The 15,473-nt window shown below is 41.0% G+C and overlaps 1 long non-coding RNA gene across 1 annotated transcript in view; it reads left to right on the top strand.

Moving 5' to 3' along the window:
• Window positions 1–7,506, top strand: part of LOC102160777 (uncharacterized) — a 106,276-nt gene extending 98,770 nt beyond the window's left edge. Inside the window, exon 3 of the long non-coding RNA XR_001300354.3 lies at window positions 6,506–7,506. This is a non-coding gene — a long non-coding RNA (uncharacterized LOC102160777). The remainder of the gene's footprint in view (window positions 1–6,505) is intronic.
• Window positions 7,507–15,473: the final 7,967 nt, after the last annotated feature.

Below are 15,473 nucleotides of genomic sequence, written 5' to 3'. Positions count from 1 at the left end.
ACCATGTTGTTTATCCATCCCATATATAATAGTTTACATCTGCTAATGCCAAATTCCCCATCTTTCCCTCCTCAACACCCCACCCCCTTAGCAACCACAAGTCAGTTCTCTGTGTGTGAGTCTGTATTATAGGTATTTCTTTTTTGTCATATTTTTATTTATTTTTTTTCTTTTTAAAGCTGCACCTGCAGCATATGGAAGTTCCCAGGCTAGGGGTTGAATTGGAGCTGCACCTGCTTGCCTACACCACAGCCACAGCCACAGCCACAGCCACAGCAACTCCAAATCAGAGCTGCGCCTGCGACCTACACCACAGCTCATGACACTGCCAGATCCTTAACCAACTGAGTGAGGCCAGGGATCAAACCTGCATCCTCATAGATACTAGTTGGGTTCTTAACCCACTGAGCCACAACGGGAACTCCCTGTGTCATATTTTGGATTCCACATATAAGTGATATCATGGTATTTGTCTTTCTCTGACTTACTTCACTTAGTGTGGTAATCTGTAGGCCCATTCATGTTACTGCAAATGGCATTATTTCATTCTTTTTTATGGCTGAGTGATGTTCCATTGTATTATGTATCATATCTTTATCCATTCCTCTGCCAATGGACATTTAGGCTGTTTCTATGTCTTGGCTGTTGTAAATAGTGCTATGAACATAGGGGTATATGCATATTTTTGGATTATAGATTTGTCTGGCTATATGCCCGGCAGTAGGATTATTGGATTATATTGGCCTCACAGTCTTAATGATACCATTTATTCAGAAAGAATCATGTGCATAGTTCAGCAGAAGCCATGATGGCGTGGACTCCATGAGCCTACCTATGTGGCCCTAAGAGGCTGGTGTGGGCCAGCCCTTCGTGCTCTGGCAAAGTGGCTCCTGTACGCCCAGGAGGTCCCCTCTCCCAAGTCCATTTTGTAACCTTAAGATGACAAGTGAGGAGTCCCAGGGAGAGGCCACTAACAGACAGGTTCTTACCAAACCACACCCAATGGGGCTTGTTGAACCAGAATTGCAGCAAAACTGCATCTGGGTTTGAGAAAATACCCCTTGAACTGTAGCTGGAAATTTGAATGCCACCTCTCTGCCCCTCTGTTTGCTAGGGTGGCTGAAAAACGAAAGCTAACTGAATTTTGGAACTTTTACTTACTGCTATTTGGAAATCACATTATGCAGGTTATATGGCTTCTCTACTGCATTTTAGTGATCTATTTGTAAAAGTCTCCACATATTTCTTAATATGTGGCTAAAATATTTTCCTTTTTTTCCCTTTTTTTTTCTTTTTTGTCTTTTTGTGTTTTCTAGGGCCACTCCTGAGCCATATGGAAGTTCCCAGGCTAGGGGCTGAATTGGAGCTGTAGCCACCGGCCTACGCCAGAGCCACAGCAACGCAGGATCTGAGCTGCGTCTGCAACCTACACCACAGCTCACGGCAGTGCTAGATCCTTAACCCACTGACCAAGGCCAGGGATCAAACCTGCAACCTTATGGTTCCTAGTCAGATTTGTTACCCACTGAGCCACAACGGGAACTCCAATACTTTCTTTAAAAAAAAAAAAAAAAAAAAGGTTATTTTTTTCTATCATAGCTAGTTTACAATGTTCTGTCAGTTTTCTACTTTATACCAAGGTGATCTTGTCACGCATACATGTACACATTCTTTTTCTTACATTATCTTGCTCCATCATAAGTGATAAATATAGTTCCCAGTGCTATACAGCAGGATGTCATTGCTTATCCATTCCAAAGGCAATAGATTGCATCTATTAACCCCAAATTCCCAGTCCATCCTGCTCTATCCCCTCCCCCTTGGCAACCACAAGTCTGTTCTCCAAATCCATGATTTTCTTTTCTGTGGAAAGGTTCATTTGTGCTGTATATTAGATTCCAGATAAAGTGATATCATAAGGTATTTGTCTCTCTCTTTCTGACTGACTTCACTTAGTATGATAATCTCTAGTTCCATCCATGTTGCTGCAAATGGCATTATTTTGTTCTTTTTTATGGCTGAGTAGTATTCCATTGTGTATATATACCACATCTTCTTAATCCATTCATCTGTCAATGGACATTTAGGTTATTTCTGTGCCTCAGCTATTGTGAATAGTGCTGAAATGAACATATTACTGCATATGTATTTTTCAGGGAAGGTTTTGTCTGGATATATGCCAAGGAGTGGGATTGCTGGGTCATATGGTGGTTCTATATTTAGTTTTCTGAGGTACCTCTATACTGTTCTCCTTAGTGGTTGTACCAGTTTACAGTTCCACCAACAGCGCAGGAGGGTTCCATTTTTTCACACCTTTTCCAGCATTCGTTATTTGTTGACTTACTAATTTTTTTTTTCGTATGTGAGTCTCTTTATTTTTTAATTTTTTTAATTTTTACTTTTATTGTTCAATGGATTTATTACATTTATAGTTGTACAATGATCATCATAACCCAATTTTGTAGCATTTCCATCCCAAACCTCCAGCCTAATCCCCCACACCAACCTGTCTCCTTTGGAAACCATAAGTGTTTCAAAGTCTGTGAGTTAGTATCTGTTCTGCAAAGAAGTTCATTGTGTCCTTTTTCAGATTGCACATATAAGTGATAGCACTTGATGTTGGTGTCTTGTTGTATGGCTGACTTCACTTAGCATGATAATTTCTAGGGCCATCCATGTTGCTAAAAATGTCATTATTTCATTTCTTTTAATGGCTGAGTAATATTCTGTTGTGTATATATACCATGTCTTATTTATCCACTCCTCTGTCAATGGACATTTCGGTTGTTTCCATGTCTTGACTATTGCAAATAGTGCTGCAATGAACATCAGAGTACATGTGTCTTTGTGAGTCATGGTTTTCTCTGGATAGATGCCCAGGAGTGGGATTGCTGGATCATATAGTAGTTCTATTTTTAGTTTTCTGAGGCATCTCCATGCAATTTTCCAGAGTGGTTGCACCAGCTGACAATCCCACCAGCAGTGTAATAGGGTTCCTTGTTCTCCACACCTTCTGCAGTACTTACTGTTTGTAGACTTATTGATGATGGCCATTCTGGCTGGCGTGAGGTGGTACCTCATCGTAGTTTTGATTTGCATTTCTCTAATGATGAGTGATGTTGAACATCTTTTCATGTATTTTTTGGCCACCTGTATGTCTTCTTTGGAGAATTGTGTGTTTAGATCTTCTGCCCATTTTGTGATGGGGTTGTTTGGGTTTTTTTGGTATTGAGCTGCAGAGGGTGTTTATCAATTTTGGAGATTAGTACCTTTTTGGTCGATTCATTTGCAAAGATTATCTCCCATTCTGTGGTTTGTCTTTTTGTTTTGTTTAGAGTTTCCTTTGCTGTACAGAAACTTTTAATTAAGCTCCATTTGTTTATTTTTGTTTTTACTGTCATTACTCTAAGAGGTGGATCTGAGGAGATGTTGCTGTTCTTTATGTCGGTGAGTGTTTGCTCTATGTTTTCCTCTAAGAGTTTTATAGTATCTGGCTTATATCTAGGTCTTTAATCCATTTGGAATTTCTTTTTGTGTATGGTGTTAGGGAGTGTTCTAATTTCATTCTTTTCCATGTGGCTGTCCAGTTCTCCCAGCACCACTTATTGAACAAGCTGTCTTTTCTCCATTGAATATCCTTGCCTCCTTTGTCATAGATTAGTTAACTGTAGGTGCATGGGTTGAATTCTGGGCTTTCTATCCTGTTCCACTGATCTATATGTCTGTCTTTGTGCCAGTACCATGTGGTTTTGATGATTGTTGCTTTGTAGTATAGTCTGAAGTCCAGGAGCCTGATTCCTCCAGCTCCACTTTTCTTTCTCAGGATGTCTTTGGCTATTCTGGGTCTTTTGTGCTTCCAAACAAACTTTAAAATATTTTGTTCGAGTTCTGTGAAAACTGTCCTTGGTAATTCAATAGGGATTGCATTGAATCTGTAGATTGCCTTGGGTAGTATAGTCGTTTTGAAAATACTGACTCTTCCAATCCATGAGCATGGTATATCTTTCCATCTGTTTGTGTCATCTTTGATTTCTTTCATCAGTGGCTTATAGTTTTCAGAGTATGGCTCTTTTGTCTCTTTAGGTAGGTTTACTCCTAGGTATTTTACTCTTTCGGATGTGATGGTAAACGGGATTGCTTCCTTAATTTCTCTTTCTGATCTTTCATTGTTAGTATATAGAAATGCGGTTGATTTCTGTGTATTAATTTTGTATCCTGCGACTTTGCCGGATTCATGGATGAGCTCTAACAGTTTTCTGGTGGAGTCTTTAGGATTCTCTAGGTATAGTAGCATGTCATCTGCAGATAGGTATAGTTTTACTCCTTCCTTTCCAATTTGGATTCCTTTTATTTCTTTTAATTCTCCGATTGCCGTGGCTAGGACTTCCAAAATTATGTTGAAGAATAGTGGTGAGAGTGGACATCCTTGTCTTGTTCCTGATCTCAGCAGGAATTCTTTCAGCTTTTCACCATTGAGAATGATGTTTGCTGTGGGTTTGTCATATATGGCCTTTCTTATGTTGAGGTAGGCTCCTGCTATACCTGCTTTCTGAAGGGTTTTTACCAGAAATGGGTATTGGATTTTGTCAAAGGCTTTTTCCACGTCTATTGAGAGGATCATATGGTTTTTATTCTTCAGTTTATTAATGTGGTGTATCACACTGATGGATTTGTGGATATTGAAGAACCCTTGCATCCCTGGGATAAATCCCACTTGATCATGATGTACAGTCCTTTTAATGTATTGTTGGATGTGGCATGCTAGTATTTTGTTGAGGATTTTTGCATCAATGTTCATCAGTGAAATAGGCCTGTAGTTTTCTTTTTTTGTGGTATCTTTGTCTGGTTTTGGTATCAGGGTGATGGTGGCCTCATAGAATGAGTTTGGGAGTATCTCTTCCTCTGCAATTTTTTGAAATAGTTTCAGAAGGATAGGTGTTAGCTCTTCTCTAAATGTTTGCTAGAATTCGCCTGTGAAGCCATCTGGTCCTGGACTTTTTTTTGTTGGAAGTTTTTTAATCACAGTTTCAATTTCAGTTCTTGTGATGGGTCTGCTCATCTTTTCTCTTTCATCCTGGTTTAGTCTTGGAAGATTGTACTTTTCTAAGAGTTTGTCCATTTCTTCTAGGTTTTCCATTTTATTGGCATATAGTTGCATGTAGTAGTCTCTTATGATCCTTTGTAGTTCTGTGATGTCCGTTGTTACTTCTCCTTTTTCATTTCTAATTTTATTGATTTGAGTCCTCTCTCTTTTTTTCTTGATAAGTCTGGCTAAGGGTTTATCAATTTTGTTGATCTTTTCAAAGAACCAGCTTTTTGTTTCATTGATCTTTTCTATGGTTTTCTTTGTTTCTATTTCATTGATTTCTGCTCTGATCTTTATGATTTCTTTCCTTCTACTAACTTTAGGTCTTGTCTGTTCTTCTGTCTCGAGCTGCTTGAGCTGTACAGTTAGGTTGTTTATTTGAGCTTTTTCTTGTTTCCTGAGGTGGGCTTGTATTGCTATAAACTTACCTCTTAGATTGGCTTTTGCTGCATCCCATAGGTTTTGGAGTGTTTTATCTTTGTTGTCATTTGCTTCTAGGTATTTTTTAGTTTCCTCTTTGATTTCTTCAGTGATCCATTGGTTGTTTAGTAGCATGTTGTTGAGTCTCCACATGTTTGTGTTTTTTGCAGATTTTTTCTTGTTGTTGATTTCCAGTTGTATAGCATTGTGGTCGGAAAAGATGCTTGGTATGATTTCAATTTCTTAAAGTTACTGAGGTTGGATTTGTAGCCCAGCATGTGATCCGTCTTAGAGAATGTTCCATGTGCACTTGAGAAGAATGTGTATTCTGTTGCTTTGGGATGGAATGTCCTATAAATATCTATTAGGTCCATCTGGTTTAATGCATCATTCAGGGCCTGTGTTTCCTTATTGACTTTCTGTCTGGTTGATCTGTCCATTGCTGTAAGTGGGGTGTTAAAGTCCCCCACTATGATTGTATTATTGTTGATTTCTCCTTTTAAGGTTGTTAGCAGTTGCTTTATATATTATGGTGATCCTATGTTGGGTGCGTAGACATTTAAAATTGTTATGTCTTCTTCTTGGATGGATCTTTGATCATTATGTAGTGACCTTCTTTGTCCCTAAAAATAGTCTTCATTTTAAAATCTATTTTGTCTGATAATGTGTATTGCTACTCCAGCTTTCTTTTGATTCCCGTTTGCATGGGATATTTTCTTCCATCCTCTCAGTTTCCATTGGTATGTGTCCCTAGAAGTGAAGTGGGTCTCTTGAAGACAGCATATATATGGGTCTTGTTTTTGTATGCATTCAGCCAGTCTGTGTCTTTTGGTTGGGGCCTTTAGTCCATTAACATTTAAGGTCGTTATTGATATGTATGTTCTTATTGCCATTTTATTAATTGCTTTGGATTTGTTTTTGTTGCTCTTTTTTCTTTCCTTCTTCTCTTTTTCTCTCCTCTTGTGGTTTGATGACTATTTTTAATTTTGTATTTTGCAGGAAGCCAAGAAGATACAAGGAGCCGAGGAAGGGAGCTTGCCTGAATGGTACAATTCCAAGGGCTAGCTCCTGATCAAGGCCCGTCTGAACAGTGCAAATCCAAGGGCAGGTTCCTGAACAAGGAAATGCCTGCCTATATGGCACTATTCCTATGACAGGCCCTAGAAGACAATAAGGCTCACCTGCTGACCTAACAACAAAAAAATGAAGGGGCTGCTTAGCAGCGCAAGAAATGAAACTATTTCTTGGATAATTCAGTCTCTTATGTTATTTGTTTTTATTTTACTTTCCTGTATTGATTTGTGACTTAGTAAACTGAAATAACAATGGAACAATAAGAGTTTCACCCTGGTAGAATTCCCCCCCATTCAAATCTAATTTAGTTAAAGTAAGAAATTATATTCATTAGTTTGTTATAAGTAACAATAGGTCTTAGAGTTAGGTATTTGGAGTACACAATAGGTTGAAAATAGGTATGCATTATTCATGTTAAAAATATAATAATTATAAATCTTGTTTTTAATTTCCTGGGAAGCTTTTAAGTTTTAATAAATTGGTTAATTTAGAAATAAAAATAATTTCTTATTCTGTCCCCTTGCCATAATACTTTGAAGTTTTTTCCCTAGGTTTTAATCTAAAAATGAACTTTGTTAGTGTCAATTCTTATGCCTGTGACCTTTCTGACTGTTAATGATTAACTTAACATAATAATAGGTAGTAACCACAAGATGCTTTGTATCAAAACTCCTTATTTTTATATAATGTTTTTTCCACATGATGTTTTGTACCCATTATAGTTTTACATGATGTATTGTATCTGTTGGTTTTAATTGAAATCCTTAGAACACAATGTATATCTACTGTACCATGTAATCTAAAAGTTTAACCTTTAAAAATATGATCTAAACACCGTGATGTAAGTTACAATTAAGCTGTCTATATAAATTCTTACCTATGCTAATAAAATTCGAGCAGTCCAGCTCCCTGAAAGAAGGGACAAAGAGGCTGTCTCCATGTGCATTCGTCAACACCATCCATCCCCGCAGGAACACCCTGGCTCCTGGAGCTGGACTCTGGCAGTATTTGAGCTGATTTTTCTAATTTTTCTTACCTCCCTTGCCCACATTGTATGAATTTGATGCCTTTTTTTCCTTTTTCTTTTAACATCTTCACATTTAGATCAGTACGCTGGCTTATTTAAGTGACTGCTTTCCAATTGTGGTTTCCTCCATCCTAGATTTTCCCCTTTTTTTTTTTTTTTTTAACTTAGAGAAGCCCTTTCAGTACTTCTTTTAGAATAGGTTTAGTGTTGCTGTACTCTTTTATCTTTTGTTTGTTGGAGAAATTTTTTATTTCCCCTTCATATTTAAATGATATTCTTGCTGGATAGAGTATTCTAGGTAGCAAATTTTTTCCTTTCAGTGCTTTAAATATATCTTGCCACTCTCTTCTGGCCTGTAGTGTTTCTGTGGAGAAATCAGCTGATAGCCTTATTGGGGTTCCCTTATAATTAACGCTTTGCTTTTCTCTTGCTGCCTTTAGAATTCTCTCTTTATCTTTAACTTTTGCCATTTTTATTATAATATGTCTTGTGTGGGCCTGTTTGGGTTCAACTTGTTTGGGGCCCTCTGTCCTTCCTGTATATTGATATCAGTATCCTTTGGATTTGGAAAGTTTTCAGACATAATTTCTTCAAATACTTTTTCAATCCCCTTTTCTTTCCCTTTTCCTTCTGGAATTCCTATTATGTGTAGATTGGCCTGCTTTATATTATCCCATAGGTCTCTTATATTGCTTTCATGTTTCTCATTTGGTTTTCTGTCTGCTTTCCTGTTTGGGTGATTTCCATTATTCTATCTTCTACATCACTAATTCGTTCCTCTGCATTATTCATTCTTGTCTTTACTGCCTTTAGTTCAGTTTGTACCTCTGCAAATGAATTTTCTAGTTTTTCTTGGCTCCTCCTTATATTTTCTAGTTCCTTTCTGAGGGAATCTGCATTACTGTTCATATCCTCTCTTAATTCCTTCTGTATTTTCACTATTTCCCTTTTGAACTCAAAGTCCGTCAGACTGCAGAGGTCTGTTTCATTGTTGACTGCTTTAGGTGAGTTCTCCTGTTGTTTTAACTGGGAATGGTTTCTGAGCTTCTTCATCTTGCTTGTTTGTGTGTGTGTGTGTTTGAATTTGGGGTAGCCAAACTGTAGTCTTATAAGTCTATTTCTATGCAAGAGCACCCCTTTGTATTTTTGGGGGGTGTTACTTTTTTTTTTTTTTTTTTGGTGTAGGAGTTTGAATCTTTGCTGTCTCTTTCTTTGGTGTGAGCAGTCTGTTATCCCCAGGATGCCCAGTGTGTTTTCAGAGAGAAGGGGACAATGGGTAGGGCCAGCATTCAGTGCCTGTTCATTGGGCTCTCAACAGAAGCAGGGACCTGCATGAAGGTGGCACAGGTTACTCCTATTTGCAGGGCCCTGGGCAATGGTAATGAGCTCTAGAAGGATCTGCAAGGTGACCAGAGGATTTGGCTGTAGTTACAGCAGTGTTCGTGAGTTCCCAGGGGAGTGAGAGCAATAAAGGCTTGTGTTTAATTGCAATACCCTCCTTTGAGGTGACTGGAACCACAAGTGGTGTCTGTTCAGGGACCCCTAGTGGGAGTGGTCCATGATCATCTCTAGCTTCTGTGATAACTGCAGTGGTTTGCCTCTGCCACCTGTAGACCATGTATGAGGTGATCCATCTTAGTCTACATGGGAGGTGCTGCACAGGCTGTTCCTAGTTGTAGGATCCTGGGAAGTGACAGAGATCTGACATATGGGTACTGCCCTGAACATTCAGCAGTGACAGCAGCAGGGCCAGTGTGTTCACAAGGGTGCATGAGCACCAGTAGTTGATTCAGACACAATGCCTTCCTCTGTGATGCCCTTGAGGTGAATGGAGCTGCAAGTGGTGCCTGGTCACCAATCCTTAGTGGTGTCCAGGGACTGCCCCCTCTGGAGCCAGAGACAACTGTGGCAGTTTGCCCCCACCACCTGTAAATCATTCAAGAAGCACCTGGTCCTGCTTAGCCCCCACAGGATGTGCTGAACAAGGCGCTCTTAGTTGCAGGTTTCTAGGAAGGGACAGTGATCAAGTGTCTGGCCCCTCCCAGAACATTTGGCAGTGGCAGCTGCAGTGTGTGTGTGTGCTCCCAGGGGAGTGAGAGCAATATCAGAGGTGGTGTTCCACTGTAGTGTCCTTCCCTGTGATGCCTTCTGAAGTGGTTGGGGCTGCAAGTGATTTTTGCTCAGCTATCCCTAGCTGTGGTAGGCCACGCCCACTTCTGGAGTCAGGGATAATTGCGGTGGTTTGCTCCCACCACCTACAGGTCTGGTCCACCATGGACTAGCAAGGGGCTTCCCATTGCTGGAGACACCAGGTCTATGCTGGGCTAGCAAATGACTTCTGGTCCTGAGGGGTATCAGATAAGAGGCACAATCTAGGGTGGGTAGTGCGGCTTCCTGGGGGGCGAGGTGGCTTGGAGCGATGCAAAGCAACTGGCAGCATCTGGCTGGGTGGGTCCAGGTGGCCAGGAGCTATGCAGGATGGGTGCTCGGCTCCTCTCCCCCCGCCTGGAGCGCTACAAGGTGGTGGGTGGCTTCTTGTGGTTGGAGACAGGGCCCCGAGCACCTAGCAAAGTGGCACACGCCTTTCTGCAGGGTGGGCTGGGTGACCTGGAACTCTGCGGATTGGCACAGGGCTTTCCCTGGGTCTGGACGGGACTGGATCCCTACAACAGGCGCAGGGCTTCTTGAGCGGCGTGGGGAGGCAGCCCGGAGCTATGCGGTGAGGCACAGTGATTTCCCCCGGGTTGGGGCAGGGCCTGGAGCACTGCTAAGTCACACGGCTTCTCCTGGGTCAGGTCAAGGCCAGAGCCCTGTAAAACGGCCAGCTTCTTGCAGGTGTGGAGCTCAGCTTCTCAGCTTCCCACTGGGCGAGGGGCTGCCCCGGAAGCTCCGCCCTCTGCTATGAAAAGACAGCCTGCCCCTTTTCCACTCCCCTCCCCAACAGTGGCGCCTTATCTCTGCTGTGGGTCGGGACCTTCTCCCGGTTCCTCTGCTGTGGCTTTCCACTCAGCCTAGGAGTCTAGGGAGTGCATGGCTCCCTAGACTCCTAGGCTGTCTCCACACCACCAACCCCAGCCATCTCCCAGGAACTGACCTCTGGAGTCTAGGTCTCAGGGCCCAGCCCCACCTGAGCTTATCAGGCTGTGGTGTCTGCGCTAGTGGTTCAGATGATCTGTGCTTCTCTCACTCTGTTTTTTGGTTCTCAGACCTGCTGCTGTGCTTTCCTAGGTGTCTTGGAGATCCCTACTACTCCGCTGATCTTTCCATAGGTTAGGTGGCTTCCGAGGGTGTGGGTTGCCTTTCTCCTTCACAGCTCCCTCTCTGGAATGCTTGTCCCTTCCTGATTCCTTTTCTCTCTCTCTCTTCTTTTTTTTCTTTTGGTTCTACCCAGTGATGTCAAGAGTTTCTTGCCCTTTTAGGAGGTTGAAGTTCCTCTGCCAGCATTCAGTTGATGTCCTGTGCTTGTTTTACATGTAGATGTGGTTTTTTTGATGTGTTTGTGGGAGAGGGTGAGCATGTCCTCTTACTCTTCTGCCATCTCACCTCTCTCCTGAGTTGATTTTTCTTATTTGTTTGTGTATCAATTGTAGATTTTTGGTTTGCAGTTACTCTGAAGTTTTGGTATAAGAGTCTCTCTCTCTATATATGAGACTTTTTAAAGTTGTCAGTCTCTTTTTTTTTTTGCTATTTCTTGGGCCGCTCCCACGGCATATGGAGATTCCCAGGCTAGGGGTCTAATCGGAGCTGTAGCCACCGGCCTACACCAGAGCCACAGCAACACAGGATCCGAGCCGTGTCTGCAACCTACACCACAGCTCACGGCAACGCCGGATCGTTAACCCACTGAGCAAGGGCAGGGACCGAACCCGCAACCTCATGGTTCCTAGTCGGATTCGTTAACCACTGCGCCACGACGGGAACTCCTAAAGTTGTCGGTCTCTTAATTGCAAGTGCATCTTGGGTGTCCTGCATTTGTACCCTCCTCTTCTCACGATTTCTGATTTTGGTGGCATAATTGTGCATGGATTATTTTGTCTCTTTACTGTATATATACCTTTACTGGTGAGCCTTGCCATTTGTGGAATTTTTGTTTCTGGGTGCAGCCTTTTATTTTCTGCCTAGAGAAGTTCCTTTAGTATTTCTTGTAAAGCTGGTTTAGTGTTGCTGAATTCTCTCAGCTTTTGCTTATCAGTGAAGGTTTTGATTTTACTTCAAATCTGAATGAGAGCCTTGCTGGGTAAAGTAATCTTGGTTGGAGGTTTTTTCCTTTCATAACTTTAAGTATATCATGCCACTCCCTTCTGGCCTGCAGAGTTTCTGTTGAGAAATCTGCCAACAACCTTATTGGGGTTCCCTTGTATGTTATTTGTTTCTTTTTCCTAGCTGCTTTCAAGATTTTCTCTTTGTCTTTAATTTTGGTCAGTTTGATTAGTATGTGTCTTGGGGTGTTCCTCCTTGGGTTTATTTTATATGGACTCATTGTGCTTCCTGGATTTGAGTGAGTGGTTCCTTTCCCATGTGGGAATTCTTTGGCTATTTTCTCTTGGAATATTTTTTCTGTCCCTTTTTCTCTCTCTTCTCCTTCTGGAATCCCTATAACATGGAGGTTGGTGCATTTAACATTGTCCCAGAGTTCTCTGAGACTCTCTTCATTTCTTTTCAATCTTTTTTCTCTTTTCTATTCCGAATCCATGATTTCCACTAATCTGTCCTCCACCTCACTTATTCATTCGTTCTTCTGCTTCCTGTATTCTGCTTTGGCTGCTTCTAATGAATTGTTTAATTTCAGTTATTGTATTTTGCATCTCTTCTTGTTTAAGTTTTATATCTTGTATCTCTTTGCTCAGTGTTTCCTGTAAGTTATCCATCTTTGCCTCCCGTTTATTTCCAATGTCTTGCATCATCTTCAGCATCAACAGTCTAAAGTCTTTTTCCTGGAGGCTGAAAATCTCCAAAAGTTATAGTTCTCTATCTTTTCATTTTTATAGGTTATTGGTGTGGTGACCTTTTTACAAATAATAGAGTTGTAGCCTCTCTTACTTCTGGTGTCTACCCCTTCTTGTGGCTGAAGTTGGTACAGGGGCTTTTTGTAGGCTTCCTGATGGGAGGGACTGCTGCCTGCCCACTGGTAGGTGGAGCTGATTCCTATCCCTCTGGTGGGTGGGGCTTTGTCTCTAGGTGAGAAGGAGGTGGCTCTGTGCCTGTAGACTGCTTGTTTACTGATGGGTGGGGATATGATCCCACCTGAATTGTTGTTTAGCCTAGGGCTTCTCAGCACTGATGGGTGCGGCCAGATTTTCCCAAAATGGTCACCTCCAGAGAAAGGCATGCTGCTGAATATTCCCAACAGCTTTACTTCCAATGTCCTTCCCCCACAACAAGCTACACTCACCTCCTATTGTCTCAGGAAGTCCTCCAAGAACTGTGGTCAGGTCTGACCCAGATTCCCTTGGAGACTTTGCTTTGCCCTGGGATCTAGGGCACGTGAAAGTCTGTGTGCGCCTTTTAAGAATGGGGTCTCCATTTCCCCCAGTCCCGTAGAGCTCCTGCACACAAGCCCCACTGGCCTTCAATGCCAGATGCTCCAGGGGCTCTTACTCCAAATGCCAGATCCCCAGGTGTGGGGACTGATGTGGGGCTCAGAAATCTCACTCCTGTAGGTGAGTCTCTGTGATACAGTTACTTTCCAATCTGTGGGGCCTCCCACCCAGCAGGTATGGGGTTGCTTTTATCGTGTAGTTGCCCCTCCTACCTCTTGATTTGGCCTTCTCTTTGTTTTCTGGAGTAAGATATCTTTTTGAAAGTTTACAGTCCATTTGGTTGAAGGTTGCTCAGCATTTGGTTGTAATTTTGTTGTTTTATGGGAGAAGTTGATTCAAGTTCTTCTATTCCACCATCTTAATCCTGTCTCTGTTGTGGACTTATTAATGATGGCCATTCTGGCTGGTGTGAGGTGGTACTTCATTGTAGTTTTTATTTGCATTTCTCTAGTAATCAGTGATGTTGAGCATTTTTTCATGTGCTTGTTGGTCATCTGTGTATCTTTTGGGGGAGAAATGACTATTCAGGTGTTTTGCCCATTTTTCCATCAGGTTGTTGGCTTTTTTGCTGTTGAGTTGTATAAGTTGTTTGTATATTTTAGAGATTAAGCCCTTGTCCATTGTATCATTTGAATTTATTTTCTCCCATCCTGTAAGTTGTGTTTTTGTGTTTTTTATGGTTTTATTTGCTGTGGAGAAGCTTTTAAGTTTGATTAGGTCCCACTGGTTTATTTTTGCTTTTATTTCTGCTGCCTTGGCACACTGACCTGAGAAAACATTCGTAAGGTTGATGTCAGCGAATGTTTTGCCTATGTTCTCTTCTAGGAGTTTGATGGTGTCTTGTCTTATGTTTAAGTCTTTAAGCCATTTTGAGTTTATTTTCGTGCATGGTGAGGGTATGTTCCAGTTTCATTTACATGCAGCTGTCTAGTTTTCCCAGCACCATTTGCTGAAAAGACTGTCTTTTTCCCATTTTATATTCTTGCCTCCTTTGTCGAAGATGAATTGGCCATAGGTGTCTGGGCTTATTTCTGGGTTCTCTCTTCTCTTCCATTGATCTGTATGTCTGTTTTGGTGCCAGTACCACACTGTTTTGATTATTGCGTCTTTGTAATATTGCCTGAAGTCTGGGAGAATTATGCCTCCTGCTTGGTTTTTGTTCCTCAGGATTGCTTTGGCAATTTTGGGTCTTTCATGGTTCCATATGAATTTTTGGATTGTTTGTTCTAGTTCTGTGAAAAATGTCATGGGTCATTTGATGGGGATTGCATTGAATCTGTAGATTGCTTTGGGTAGTATGGCCATTTTTAAAATATTAATTTTTCCAACCCAGGAGCATGGAATATATTTCCAGTTCTTTGAATACTCTTTAATTTCTTTGATTAACATTTTATAGATCTCTCTGTATAAGTTTTTCACCTCCTTGGTCAGGTTTATTTCCAGGTATTTAATTTTTGGGGGTATTATTTTAAAAGGTATTTTTGTATTCCTTTTCTAACATTTCATTGTTAGTATACAGAAATACAACTGATTTCTGAATGTTAATCTTGTATCCTGCTACTTTGCTGACTTTATTGATCAGTCTGAGTAGTTTTTGGGTTGAGTCCTTAGGGTTTTCTATATATAGTATCATGTCATCAGCATACAGTGACAGTTTTACCTCTTCTCTTCCAATTTGGATAAATTTTATTTCTTTTGTTTATTTGATTGCTGTGGCGAGGACTTCCACTACTCTGTTGAATAACAGTGGTGAGAGTGGGCACCCTTGTTTTATTCCAGATTTTAGAGGGAAGGCTTTCAGCTTTTCTCCATTGAGTATTATATTTGCTGTGGGTTCGTCATAAGTGGCTTTTATTATGTTAAAAATAGCGACATTGGTAAGAGTTTTTATCATGAATGGATATTGGACTTTGTCAAATGCTATTTCTGTATCTATTGAGATGATCATGTGGTTTTTGACTTTTCTTTTGTTAATGTGGTGTATGACGTTGATTGATTTGCTTATGTTGAACCATCTTTGTGAACCTGAGATGAATCCCACTTGGTCGTGAACCTGGGATGAATCCCAGTTGGTTGTGCATTATCTTTTTTATATGTTGTTGGATTCCATTGGCTAAAATTTTGCTATGAATTTTTGTGTCTGTTTTCATCAAAGATGTTGGCCTATAATTTTCTTTTTTTGTAGTGTCTTTGTCTGGTTTTGTTATTAGGGTGATGGTGGCATCATAGAATGTCATTGGGAATGTTCCTTCTTCTTCAACCTTTTGGAGAAGTTTAAGGAGGATGGGTATAATTTCCTCTTTGTATGTTTGGTAGAATTCACTGG

Source organism: Sus scrofa, chromosome 13, assembly GCF_054392235.1.
Source record: "Sus scrofa isolate SSC_HxYL_T2T_F1_AM1 chromosome 13, Sscrofa_HxYL_maternal_Yorkshire_Landrace_v2.0, whole genome shotgun sequence".
NCBI lineage: Eukaryota > Metazoa > Chordata > Mammalia > Artiodactyla > Suidae > Sus > Sus scrofa.
Note: the sequence above shows the minus strand (reverse complement) of the source record. Positions and strands in the feature narration are given on the sequence as shown.